The sequence below is a fragment of the Glycine max genome, chromosome 18 (genome assembly GCF_000004515.6).
Source record: "Glycine max cultivar Williams 82 chromosome 18, Glycine_max_v4.0, whole genome shotgun sequence".
NCBI lineage: Eukaryota > Viridiplantae > Streptophyta > Magnoliopsida > Fabales > Fabaceae > Glycine > Glycine max.
The window spans coordinates 13,651,779-13,666,952 of record NC_038254.2 but is presented as its reverse complement, the minus strand read 5'-3'; positions in this window follow the sequence as shown (position 1 = coordinate 13,666,952).

Below are 15,174 nucleotides of genomic sequence, written 5' to 3'. Positions count from 1 at the left end.
CTAAGGAAAATGTTGTCATCTGATTTTGTTCCTTGCATAATAGACCAATTAACTACCTCAAAGGAATAATTAACAGGTTAGTGTTGTTTTTCAATACATTTGCATTAGCATTAGTCGGGAACATCAATATTTTAATTGTACAATACATATCCATGTTTGTATTCAGCAGTGCTTTGAAAGGACTTGACGATACTCCACAAAGTAAATCCAAGGCTACTACTAGGTGGATTGTTGTTAAAGTAAGTTATTTAAACAATTATAGTTATATTTTAATATTGTCTACACTAATTTGTACTTAACATTGAATATCTACATTTCATAATGTATTTAGTGTAATGGACAAAAAGGAAGCACTAAGTGTGGGTATTATGTCATGCACTGGATGTCAACTATAATCTTAGGAAGTTTCAAGAATAATTGGAAAACGGTAATAGTTTAATTCATTGTGATTAATTTTGTTATAATTGGTATTATATTATGTTTTATCATGTAGTATTTAAATGATGCTAGACCATTGGATGTTATTTTAACATCGGTTTTACCAAAAACCGATGTTAAGATTCATAAACAACATCGGGTTTTTACCAAAACCGATGTTAGTATACACATTCAACATCGGATTTTACTAAAAACTAATGTTGATATGAAGATATATAACTTTTTTTTATAACTCTTATTATATAACATCGGTTATTTAAAAAACCGATGTTGTAAATTTTATTAACATCAGTTTTTGAAAACTAATGTTAACGATAATACTTTCAACGTCAGTACTTTCAACATCGATTATTAACCGATGTTGAAAGTCCTAAATAACCGATGTTGAAACCCTATTTTTTAGTAGTGGGGGCCTAATAAATGTTCCTTCCCCTAACCGAAAAAATAATTGTTTTATGTATTTGTTTAGACGTACTGATGATTATTGAATGAGAGAAAGAATAATTCATTATACAAGTAATCTAACCATGCTGATCGAAATTGATTCAAGTGAAAGTTTGACGAGTGTTTTAATATTAAATAATAATTAAATATGGTTTGTTTTTTGTTAAATGAGGTAATTTTGGTTTTGGTCTTTAAATTATTCTTTGATCATCTAAAATTTAAAATGATTATTCTTGATCTTTGTAAGATGAGCTAAATTTAGTTTTAATAGCTTTTAAAAAATATGTTTCTTTCATTTAAGTTTTTTTTTTAATCCTGGGTTAGAGACCTTACCATAAGTGTCTACTAGGTCATTAATCTCACTCGCGTTTTATGACTACTGCTGGCCCAAGTAAATTTTACACATGTAAATGTAGTGAAATCTTATACTATTGCATCAACCCTACTTCCTTTAAAAACTTCAAATTATTGATTCTATGCCCAATTATTCCTAATTTTATGCATGTTATTGATATATAGATAGTTTTCTTATTTTAGGGTTCAACAATATTTTTTAGAGACATATTGACATGATATACTGCATATCGTATTTATATAAAAGAAACTTGAACTTGTGTGGATCAAATTTCTAATTTGTCAAGAATCGTTGATTTGATACACTATAGGTAAAAGAAGCTAGACGTTTTGTTAGCCATTGGATCAAAATTTTAATATGCCAACAACCATTAATTTGATATACTATATATGTAACAAAAGCTTGATGCTTTCTTAGTCGTTTGATCGAAATTCTATTTTGCCAAGAACCATTGATTTGACATATTATACGTAAAGTAAGGTTGAAATTTCTTTTTTTTAACCATTGGATCGTATCTTTTATATATTATATGTAAATGAAGCTTGAACTTTCCTGCTTTGATATACTATATGTCAAGAAAATATTATGCTTTGTGAGTTGCATCAAAATTCTAATTTTTCAATAGCCATTGATTTGATATACTGTATAGACATATATAATAATTTATTATGCAATTTCTATAACAAAAAATTAGTTTTAAAAAATACAATAAATAAAATATTACTACTCATTACTATTATGATTAAGATTAATATTTAATTTAGCATTTGAGATTTGAATAAATTGAAAAACTTTAAAATTTTAGAAAGAAAAATTGTAGAAAAAATTCATGCATTTTTCAAATAATAATAATAATAATAATAATAATAATAATAATAATAATATATAAACATATAATAATTTATTATTTAATTTCTATTCTAACATATTAATCTAAAAAATTGCAATAAATAAAACGTTACTAAAGGATTAAAATTAATATTTAATTTAGTATTTGAGATTTGAATAAATTTAAATAAAAAGTTATGAAATAATTTCCTTCATTATTATTTTTAAAAAAATTAAAGGATTCCCAAAAAATGTTAAATAATAAAATTATCATTTGTTAACAATTTAGGTTAAAACAACACGAAACTGACAAAATATTAATTAGAAACAAATTTATTGAAATTGAAGGTCTTAAAAGGAAAGAATGCACATTGGTCATAAAGTTATGACAAAGCCTTTTAAAATTCTTTAATTAACATTTAAACCATTTATAGTGAAACAATAGTTTCAAAAAAAATTCTTACTGAATCATTTATACTATTTAGCGCTGCTAAAAAAATCCCACAACTTTTTTTTATTTTTAATGCACATTTCTTATTTATATAGAAGTAGAAACGAGTTGGTGCATTTTCTTATTCCCTTGCAAATGGATAAAAAAAGAAAAGAAAATGGGAAAAAACATGAAAACTCAACTCATGATGCCAATAATTGGTTTTGGATTACAATAAATAATTCAAATTACTAATTTCCCATTATATGTTTAAAACTATAATTATAAATGTTTCCTCTGCGTGTGGCTTTTTCTTAATTCAATGATGTCAATAGTTTGTTATTAAAGAAACGTTGTGTTATATCATAAGAAGTTAGCAAGAGAAAAATTACATGAATCGTATGTTTTTACTAATTGATAATGATGTGAAATGTTCCAAAAATAAATAAAATTAGGAAATTTTGTCGCATAGGATTAACCTAGATCGACTTAAAGATATGATTCAATTTGGTTCCTACATTTATTCACTTATAAATGGAAAGGGAGATTTTATCGAAGAGTTTGTAAGCGACTATAAAGGAATGCGAAAACAAAAAAACACAGATGAAGAAATAGAATAAGAATAAAATACAATTCAAGTTTAACAGCATCAATCCAATTCACCAAACCAATGCAAATCGAATTATTGTAGTTACTACGAATGATGTTCAGTGTGAAAGTTCAATCGAATCAATCCCTAAATTGTTTGAGATCGCAAATTAGGTTGGAAATTAGGAAATGAATCCATGACCTAATCCTTTTTCAATCCTCAACATAATCATAATCATGAAAATCAAAAATAGGATTGAGGAAAAAGATGAACATTCACAAATATTAGGAATACTAAACCAGAACTCAAATTCAGCCTTGCTTGGAGTGGATCCTTGGATTGATTAAGTTTTTAGCCTTCCATGATCATCATGCCACAAAATTTTTGCAAGAAACTGGAAGAACAAAAGTGAAAAAAGAAGAAGAAGAATGAAGAACATTTGAGAGAAAAAGAGAGAAAGGAGTTTGATCATAAAACTTACACAACAATAAATTCCACTAATATATAGAGTGACTACTCAGAATGAAGGGATGAACCTTGATTAGGCCCATCTAATCTACCTAATTAAACTAGTCACACAAAACAAAGCCCAAACTTGCAACCAAATTATTCAAGTGCAGAGGTTCTAACTTCCTAGCTCAATTTGACCCTCAAAATGACAGAATTGATCAAAGCTTATTTATGAAAAACTTGAATATATTTTTCTTAGCTTTCCAGGGACTACTCACAAGCTTCATTTGTAATTTTGTAGTGTCCTCTAGGCCTTACACAAGATAGATAGGTTAAGTAAGCACAAAATCTAAAAATTAGCTATAATTCTCAATTAAGCTCAATCATTTGCCTAAGACCAAAACTGGGTTGAGGTGAGAAAATAAGGGTCAAAGAGATATCAATTGAGCTAAGAATAATAAGAAAATATTAAACTACAAATGCTCAATCAAATTCCCCCACACTTTATCTTTTGCACTCCTGGGCAAAACTAAAAGAAAAATTAAGAAAATGAAATCAAGCTAAAAATAACTACAACTAATGGAAAGGTATGAACAAGGCACACCCATTTTTTAATGGATCCTAACAATGCATAAAAATGAGAGAGATGGAAAATGGAAGAATGGTCTCAAGGTAACAAGCAATCCATGAACACATGATCACAAAATGCAAAGTGGACAAGTAGTCAAGTCAAAATTAAGAATGTACCATGGAGATAGAAATCTCCCAAAGAAAAACACTCAAACTTACCAATTTGTATGGGTTTGAGTTTACACTCAAGCACCACATGTAACTAGCACATCCAAATATTGACAAGATTCTAATCCATTCAACTTGAAATACCCATGCATCAAAAGATCAAAAGGACTTTTATTGGCTTGTAATGTATGGCTTAGGTAAAGGTGGATATAAGAAGGATGTTTAGGCTAAAACTAAGGGACAAGAGGGACAATGGGGAGTAAATCAACAAGGAAAAAGAGGGTTAGAAAAAAAGAAAAAAGTGGAGAACAAAAAATAAAAATAACAAGAACTTAAAATAATTAAAAAGAACCACAACACATTTTTTTCATTCATTTTGTTTTCTTCTTCTCTTTGTTTGTACAAGTTTTTTTCTTTTTGAACTTTCGCTTTTTATACTTCCTTTTTTTCTCTTTTCTTTTATTGTTTCCATTTTTTATTTTCTTCTTTTTTTTTCTTTTGTATTCTTCTCTTTTTTTCCTTTTCAACAAGTCACAAGAAAGTGAAATAAAGAAAACAAATGAACCTTCATAAAACAAAGTATAAATGAGCTACAAAATGGTTTAGGACAAAATGAAAGAAGGGATTAAAGGCTCAAAGAGGGTGACAATGGATATCAATGCAAGGTAGGTTTATTTGGCTAGTGGCTAAAAGAAAGAAGGCCTAAATCATCTCAATCAATGCATGTGCAACAAAGAATGACAAGAGAAGAAAGGAAAAACCTAGAGTAATCTAGCACAAGGGTGAAATCACACATGAAAGAGTATGAATGGAATAATGCAATCCATCCACAAAATCCCAAAAACTCATAAGGCATAATTCTATCACACATGATGAACCTCAAATTGTTCAAGCCTACTTACTTCTACAATGGCAACAATGGTTCACATCAAACATGAAACCTCTCAACTAAACATGATACATCTCTCACAATTTATACAAGTTAGAAATCCTATAAAAACATGAGAAAGTGCCTAAATTCAACAAAAACATCAGAAAACAACTGCAATAAAATTTGTATTTTTTTAATTTTTGTATGTAAAAACAATAAAAGCAGTAAATCAACAAAACAAAACAAATACAACAAAATAGATAACAGAAAACAGCAACAAAAATAGAACAACATACCACTACAAAAAACACAGACAGAACAAAATATAGCTAAATAAAAACAAAAAAAAGATATAAACACAAAAATTAAAACAGAATAGAGAAACAAAAATAACAACAGAAACAATAAAAATAGAAAGCAGAAAATATATTTTCCTAAACCCTTCCCCCACACTTGAAATGAACATTGTCCTCAATGTGAGCATGTAATGAAATGCAAACAAAGAGACAACATATAAAAGAAAAAGGAAGGAAACTCCTCAAGTGTCATTCAAGGCACATCATCACATAAAATTGGCAAGACGAAAGAGAGGTCTGTCACAAATTCCTCCTCCACTTGGGGGCTCTCATGAAAAAGTTGGAGTTGGTGATCATTCTCTTTAAAGACTTTGTCAGTAACTTCATTTTTAATCTCAACTGCACCATAGGAAAAACATTAGTAATAACAAAAGGACCATCCCATCTAGATTGAAGTTTACCGAAAATAAACTTGAGGCGAGAGTTAAACAAGAACACTTTTTGGCCAGTATGAAACTCCTTCCTAAGAATCCTAGAGTCATAAAACCTCTTCACTTTCTCCTTGTAAATCTTAGAGTTCTTATAGGCTTTTAAGCGAATCTCCTCAATTTCTTACAATTGAAGCTTCCTTTCCATACCCGCTTCATCAAATGACATGTTACAACTCTTCACCGCCCAATATGCACGATGCTTAATTTCCATCGGAAGGTGGCATGCCTTACCAAAAACCACCCTATAGGGAGACATCCCTAAAGGTGTTCGGTAAGCGGTCCTATGGGCCCATAGAGCATCCTTAAGTAGCTTGCTCCAAATCTTCATGTTAGACTGCACTACCTTTTGCAACACTTGCTTGATCTCAAAAACCTCTACTTGCCCATTAGTTTGGGGATGATAAGCTGTAGCAACTCTATGCATAACCCCATACTTCTGGAGCAAGAATGCCAATGACCTATTACAAAAGTGCTCCCCTAGTCACTAATAATGGCTCTAGACACACCAAACATGAAAAAAAATGTTAGATCTCACAAAATCCACAACAACTTTAGAATCATTAGTTCTGGTGGCCTTAGCATTAATCCACTTGGAAACATAATCAACAACAAGTAAGTTATACGAAAAACCCTGAGAAACAAGAAACGAACCCAAAAATCAATAGCCCAAACATAAAAAATCTCATAAAAAATAATGGGTTGCTGGGGCATCTCATGCCTATGTGTAATGGTCCCTCCCACTTTCTGACACTACTCACAGGTGGTGGAAAAATGACGAGCATCTTTAAAAATGGTGAGCCAATAGATCCCACAATCTAAGATCCTCCTAGGGGTTCGTTGAGGACCAAAATGACCGTCGGTAGGTGTGCCATGACAAAACTATATGAATCTCATGATCAGGCACGCACCTGCGGATCACTTGGTCACCACCAAGCCTCCACACAAATAAGGATCATCCGACACATAGTATTTGACATCACTCTTAAGTTTATCTATTAGAGACCTAGATACATACGGAGGGATGACAGATGCAACAATGAAATTTACAATATCAGCAAACCAAGGTATGACATGTGATGAATGCAACTGCATCAAATGCTCATCAGGGAAGTTATCCCTAACAGGGAGGGAATCAACAGGTCCCTCCATCCTGCTCAAATGATTAGCCACCAAGTTTTCTGCACCATTCATGTCTCTGATCTCAATATCAAACTTTTGAAGAAGAAGCATCCACCTAATCAATCTCATTTTAGCATCAGTCTTCTTCAACAAGTACCTAAAGGTTGCATGGTCAGTATAGACAGTAATATGGGAGCAAAGAGAATAAAATATAAATTTATCTAATGCAAAAATAATAGCTAAAGGCTCCTTTTTAGTGGCGGTGTAGTTGGCATGGGTTGCTTCTAGAGTGCGAGAGGCATAAACAATGACGTGTGATAGTCTATCAATTCTCTAAAACAAAACAGCCCCAAGTTCATAATTGGAGGCATCACACATGAGTTCAAATGGAAGCTCCCAATTTGGTGGCTGCATAATGGGAGGGGTGGTAAGCCTCCTCCTTAGCTCCTCAAATGCTTCTCTACAAGGCTGGTCAAGCACAAAATCTACGCCCTTCTGAAGAAGCTTGGACAATGGTAAGACAATCTTGCTAAAATCTTGGATAAATCTCCTGTAAAAACTTGCATGTCTAAGAAAAGCATGTACTTCCCGCATAGAAACGGGGTAGGGAAGATAAGTAATAACATTGATCTTGGCCTTATCGACCTCAATCCTTCTACTAGAGACCAAATTCCCTAAGACTATACCTTCATGGACCATAAAAAGTCATTTTTCAAAATTAAGTACAAGGTTAGTCTCAATGCATCAGCCAAGAACACTAGAGAGGCTATCCAAACATGCATAAGAGGAAGAACCATAAAATATGAAATCATCCATAAACACCTTCATGCAACTCTCTGATAAATCAGAAAAGATACTCACCATGCACCTTTGGAAGGTGCCAGGAGTGTTGCATAGGCCAAAAGTCATCCTGGTGTAGGCAAATGTGTTGAATGGACATGTGAATATGGTCTTGTGCTAGTCCTCTGGTGCAATATGAATATGCATGTAACTTGAAAAACCATCAAGAAAACAATAATGTGATTTACCTGCCAACCTTTAAGAATCCGATCAATGAATGGGAGAGGGAAGTGATCCTTACGAGTCATTTGGTTCAGTCTCTTATAATCAAGGCAAACTTGCCAACTATTGGCCACTCTAGTCGAGATCAACTCATTATCCTGGTTTTTCACAAGAGTGATGCCCGACTTCTTAGGGACCACTTGGACAGGTGAAACCCAAGTGCTATCTGAAATGGGACAAATGATCCATGCAACTAGTAGCTTCATCACCTCATTCTTTACCACATCAAGAATGGTGGGATTCAACCTTCTCTGTGGTTGCCTTACAAGCCTGGAATCATCCTCCAAAAGTATCTGAGGCATGCATATGGAAGGATTTATTCCAGGAAGGTCAACAAGTGTCCACCCAATGGCCTTTTTGTGGCCTCTCAAAACATGCAACAACTTATCCTCATGATCAAGTGAAAGGCTACTAGATATGATGATTGGAAGCTTCTGAGCATCATCTAAATAAGCATACTTAAGGTGCTCATGTAATGGTTTCAGCTCCAAGGAAGGTGGTTGAACGGTGGAAGGCAAGGGAAGGTTGACGAATAGTGGAAGAGAAATAGAAGGATCAGAGCCTATACCTTCATCACAATCAAAATGAATTGTAGAAAAAATTTATGCACAAATACTACATAAAGTAGAAGACTCATCAAAATCATCACAGACACAATCAAAAGAACCAAGATCTAGGTCATAAAAATCAGAAAGTAAATTTGTACAAATATTTACACTATCTGTTACATTATCAATGATATCTACAAGGAAAACAGAATGCTCCTCTATAGGATGTCTCATGGCCTCAAAAATGTTGAAATGCACAACATCATCACCAAACTCCATGTAAAGAGTTCCTGCATGCACATCAATCTTGGTCCTGGCTATCATAAAAAATGGTCTCCCTAGGATCAATGTGACCTATGGCTGGAAGACTCATTTTTCATATCTAAAATGTAAAAATCTGCTAGAAATATCAAATCCTTAACTCACACCAGCACGTCTTCAATGACTTCAAGTGGAATCGCAACACTCTGGTTGGCTAGATGGATGACAACACTAGTGGGTTTTAAATCACCAAGATGTAATGATCTGTAAACTGATGTGGGCATGGCATTAATTTAGGCTCCAAGGTTAACCATGGCATCTTCTCCAATGGTTCTAGGGACAGTAAAAGTGCCAGGATCTTTACACTTATGTGGCAAGGTGGATGGTGGAATGGTAGAAACACTTTTCCTCTGTATAAGTGTAGAAACATTTTTGCCCATCTGCACTTGCTCATTTCCCCTTAGCTTCCTCTTATAAGTGCACAGATCCTTCAAGAACTTTGCATATTTTGGAATCTGTTTGATGGCATGCAAGAGGGGAATATTGACTCCCACCCTCCTGAAGGTCTTAAGAATATCATAATCAAGCTCCACTTTCTTTGCAGGAATGGATCTAGATGGAAAAGGTAGAAGAATCTATTTTGGTGTATAATCTTTTTTGGCACTATCATCAATTTTGGCACCAGCATCTGTTGGCTTTGAAAGCTTCCTACCACTCTTCAAGGTAATAGCACTCACATTCCTCTTTGAATTGATAATTGGTTGTGCGGGAATATGGCCAAAACCTTGTTGCTGCAAATGGTTGACAATTGTAGCTAACTGTCCAATCTAAGTCTACAGGTCTTGGATGGTGGCTCTCACATTTTGCTGAAACTAAATGTTGTTGATGGCCATTTGCTTCATCAGCTCCTCCAAGGAGGGTCCAAAACTGCTATTCTACACAGGGTGTGCAGGTGAAGGTGTAGATTGCTAGAATTGTTGTTGTTGTTGTTGTTGTTTGAAAGGAGGAACTTCATTCAGCCTCTGATTGTCAACAACTATAGAAATAGAAAGTTTACTTGCAGCAGCTCTAGATAGTGCATCAACTTTAGTACCAAATTGTAGGTAATTTGCTGCCATGCTCGAAATCAATTGCCTAGCAGAAATAGGAGTTTTGTCCATTAAAGCGCCCTCATTGGCTGCATCAATCGTACTTCTGTCTATTAACATTAGCCCCTCATAGAAATATTGGATTAACAATTTTCATTGATTTGATGGTGAGAACAGGAAGCACACAACTTGTTGAATCTCTCCCAGTACTCATATAATATCTCTCTAGATTGTTGCCTTAAGCCAAAAATTTCTTCCCAGATGGATGTTGTTATGGATGCAGGGAAGAATTTCTCTAAGAATCTTCTCTTCATATTTGTCTAGGTGTTGATAGTATCTGGTTGAAGATACAACCAGTCCTTAGCCACACCATCAAAAGAGAATGGAAATGCCTTCATCTTCACATAATCTTCATGAATGTCATGTGGTCACATGGTGGAAGACACTACATGAAACTCTTTTAGATTCTTGTGTGGATCTTCACTTGCAAGACCATGAAACTTTGACAGCAAATGCATTAGTCTAGACTTTAGCTCATAACTAACCTCAATCTCAGGATATTGAATACACCAAGGTTGATACACAACATCTGGTGTAGCCAATTCCTTAAGAGTTTGATTATTATCTGCCATTATATCAACACTATTTTTTTTAGAATCAAAAGTAATATAAACAGGCTCAGAAACAGAATCAGAAATGAATTCACAACATTATCATGCACAACTACACTTATACTCCTATTATTTCTACTCAACCTATGAAATGTCTTATCTATCTCAGAATCATATGGATGCAAGTCATCTAATTTGGAGCTAGTCATGCATAGATAAGCTCATTAGTGACAACACAGACAAAATAACATACAACTACCCTACGCATAATACTATTCATAGTATATGCTGAAATGCTACAAAAAAATGGAAAAATGCCTCAAAATTTTTTAAAAAATTCCAAAACACCATAATAAATGTCTAAAAATCATTTTTGATTTTTGGTAATTTTTTGGTGATTTTTAAAAATCATGAAAATAGAAAAAACTCCAAAAGTGGTTCAGATCAATGAATTTGGCCAAAATGACACCCAATGCCCATGTTCATCCCTCACAGAGATCCTTGATGTTTGAATTTTTTCTACATTCTGATAAAGTTTTAGCTCATTCTAAGATAGTTGCCTGTGAAATGACCAAATTTATCCTATCAGTAAAACTCATTTAGAGGTAGAATTTGCCAATTTTAACCTAAACTAAATCCCAACAGGGTTACTTTTGCTCATAATAGGGGATAAACTTTGGACACCAAGTTGCGCAACCAAACTCCATAGAACAATTCACTTTTGCGACACAAAATTCACTACACTATGCACAAAACCACTAACTACACTACTACTCTATTTTCTCTCTACTACACCTCTAGTTTTTTTACGGCTACTTTGTTCTAGTGTTAACACTTATGCTATATAACAACATTAATAAAACTAATGCAATATGTCAAATAGTTAGTGCGTCAAGGATGATATTGCAAAATGCACAAAATACAAAACCTACTATAAAATGCAAAACATGCACAAATGTGTATTTTTTTTTCTTTTTTTCCTATGCACAAATGCAAAAGTATACTACTATACTAATGTCAGTTATGAGTGAATCAAGGTTGGCTCACAATAAATCATCTCCCTGGCAATGGGGCCGATTTTGATAACGATGTTGAAACATTCCAAAAATAAATCAAACTAGGAAATTATGTAGCACAAGATTAACTGAGGTCGACTTAGACATATGATTCAATTTGATTTCAACATTCATTCACTTATAAACAGCAAGGGGGGATTTCATCGAACAATTTGTAAGGGACTATAAAGGAATGCAAAATCACAAAAACAAAGATGAAGAAACAAAACAGAACAAAAACATAATACAATTCAAGTTTAACAACATCAATCCAATTCACCAAACCAATGCAAATGGAATTATCACAGTTACTACGAATGATGTTTAGTGTGAAAGTTCAATCAAACGCATTAAAGAAAGTTCAATCGAATCAATCCCTAAATTGTTTGAGGTTGCAAATTAGGTTGGAAAATCATCCAAACAATCTATGATTAAATTTAGAAATTAGGAAATAAATCCATAACCTAATCCATTTTCAATCCCAAGCATATTCATAATCATGAAAATCAAAAATAGGATTGAAGAAAAAGGTGAACATTCACTAAGATTAGAAATACTAAACTAGAACTTAAATTCAGCTTTGCTTGGAGTGGATCCTTGGATTGATTAAGTGTTTAGCCATGCATAATCATCACGCTAGGAAATTTTGTGCGAGAGAATGGAAGAACGGAAGTGAAAAGAAGAAGAATGAAGAACAATTGAAAGAGAAAGAAATAAAAGAGTTTGATCTTAAAGCTTACACAACAAGTAACTATTTTGTTTTTTTTTTTACAAAATGAAGTAACTAGCTAACTATCTAACTACCACTAATATATAGAGTGACTACTCAAAAGGAAGGGATGGGCCTTGATTAGACCCATCTAATCTACCTAATTAAACTAATTATACAAAATAAAGCCCAAACTCGCAACCCGATTGTTCAAATGCAGAGGTTCTGACTTCTAAGCTCAATTTTGATCCTCGAAATGGAAAAATTGGCAAAAGCTTATTTGTGAGAAAATTGAAGTTTTTTTTTTTTAGCTTTCTAGTCTAGGGACTATTGACACACTCCATTTAGAGTTCCATAGTGTCCTTTTGGCTCTACACAAGGAAGATAGGTCATGTAAACACAATATGAAAATTAACTATAATTCTCAATTAAGCTCAATCATTTGCCTAAGACCAAAACTGAGTTAAGGTGAGAAAATAAGGGTCAAAGAGATTTCAATTAAGCTAAGAAGAATAAGAAAATATTAAACTAAAAATCCTCAATCACTAATGTGTCTATTTATTTTTTTAATTACTTCACAAACATTATAAATATCAAGACCACTTTTTCACAAGAAATTGTTCCTTTCTTGCATTTTGCATACCTTTTCTATAAGTTTTTTTTCCTTTTTAAACATTTTTATCAATGATTACTTCCAATGATGATAGTAAAATCATGGAAACTCTCACCAGTAATCAATATAAAAAACAATGGTTACTTCGAGCATAGCGGCTACTACCGAAAATGTTAGCAAAAAGTAAGTAACAATTTTCTATTGTTCACAAGATCATATTTTATAAAGTAAACACTTATTTAACCCTTTTAACATATATATTTTTCACAATAACCTTTCTCCAACACTCAATGGAAAAATCATCAAGGTTTGAGCTACAAGAATGTGGAACACTTATTACATTTATAAGAGGAAAAAATTTATTAGCACTGATATGGTGTTGATTGGTGAAAAGGTTTCAAATCCTATTTTAATATTTAGTTGCACTACAATCATGTGATATATTTTACTATGTAATATTTTATAATGTTTGTTGCAAAACAATTATATACATGCCATTACAGGGAAGTTTGTTGCCTGTAAACAAAATTATCACTTTCACAAATGTTTCATTTGTCCATTGTTTTTCTTCTTGGCTTAACATTTTCTTTTCCTCATAGGTAAGTGGAGAAAGTTTTTATAACAATGCATTACCAATCCAATGAACTTGATGAGCGATATGGATTGGAAACACATAACAACCTACTACTTTAACAAGCAAGTACTACTAGAAAATATACTTTTAACATCGGTTCAAAAGGACATTCAACATCGGTTATGAACCGATGTGGAAATGATCGTCGTTAAAAGTTGGTCATTTTTTACATCGATTATAAAAATCGATGTTGAAAGCCACAATCTACATCGGTTCTCTCCAAAATCAATGTGATATAGCAACAAAAATAACATAAGTTCTTCTAAAACCAATGTAGAAAAAGCACTTTCTATATCGGTTATGCCAAAACCAATGTTGCATAGTTCTTACAATATCAGTTTTGTCTAAAAGCAATGTAGAATGTGCCTTTTCCACATTGGTTTTTCTTGTAACCGATGTTGTATAGTTACTTTTTACATCGTTTATTACATAATCGATGTAAAATTTTATATATAATTTTTTAAAAAAATCTTGCCTATTCTTTTTAATTTTCTCCCTTTAATTTTAAAGGACACATCAAAAAGTTAAACAAAAGTTTTAATCCACTTCTATTAACAATATTTGATATTTTGTTATATCAACAATTAATATACCAACAATTAATATTTGGCTTTTTGTGAGAGACAATAAATGACTATGCCTTTTTCAAATTTAAACCTACATAAAAAAGATTCAGCTCCCAAATTATTGAGACAGGACAACACTTCATACCTCTATAGTGTTTTTAGGCATGGAGCCGTCAAATCTAAAAGAATGTAGAAAAATGAATAATTTCAAAATAAATTATAAGCTACTCTTTAGGCCAAAAATAAGATATGGATTCACCATCTAGAAGTATATAAAAAATATGATGAAAATGATTTACTACAAAGTCTTCAACAATTTGGTAGCCATAATAGTGCAAAGTGAGTAAATTGAGAAGAATAAAAACTTGTCATTTGCAACCAATCAACAACATGGGTTGAATAAAAAGCCAAAAATCAGCATTATTAATTACATTACATATGTGTGGCTGCAATTGAAGAGAATGAAATATATTAAACTATATACACGTACACACATACATAAAGTTAATATTGTTCTTGGTCCTACAACCATACATGGATGCTCAAGAAAATATTGTTTTAATTAGTATTAATCTTAACCATTCATTTGAATTATGAGGTTGAGATTCTCTACTATATATATCATATCAATATGAATTGATGATTAAGTGGGTTATTTTTTGTGTGGTGAGTAGAAATATGAGAGATGGAGATTCCTTTTGTAGGGAAAGAGAGAGTATATAGAACATGTTCTCCTTAACAATAATAGACTGATAGTTAGTTACTTAATATTCATGCTTTTGTTTTGTCTACTCTTATATCTTTTTATTAATTTTGTTAGTAGGAGGGATTGAAACCAACCTTATGACTTCACTTTAATAATCTGTTATTTGGCAGCACAGTTAATTAACAATGGGCAATACTCAATGTATCATTACCGTACCTATAAAATTCAAAAAAAAAAAAAGAATCACAGACACATACACATACACATTCTCC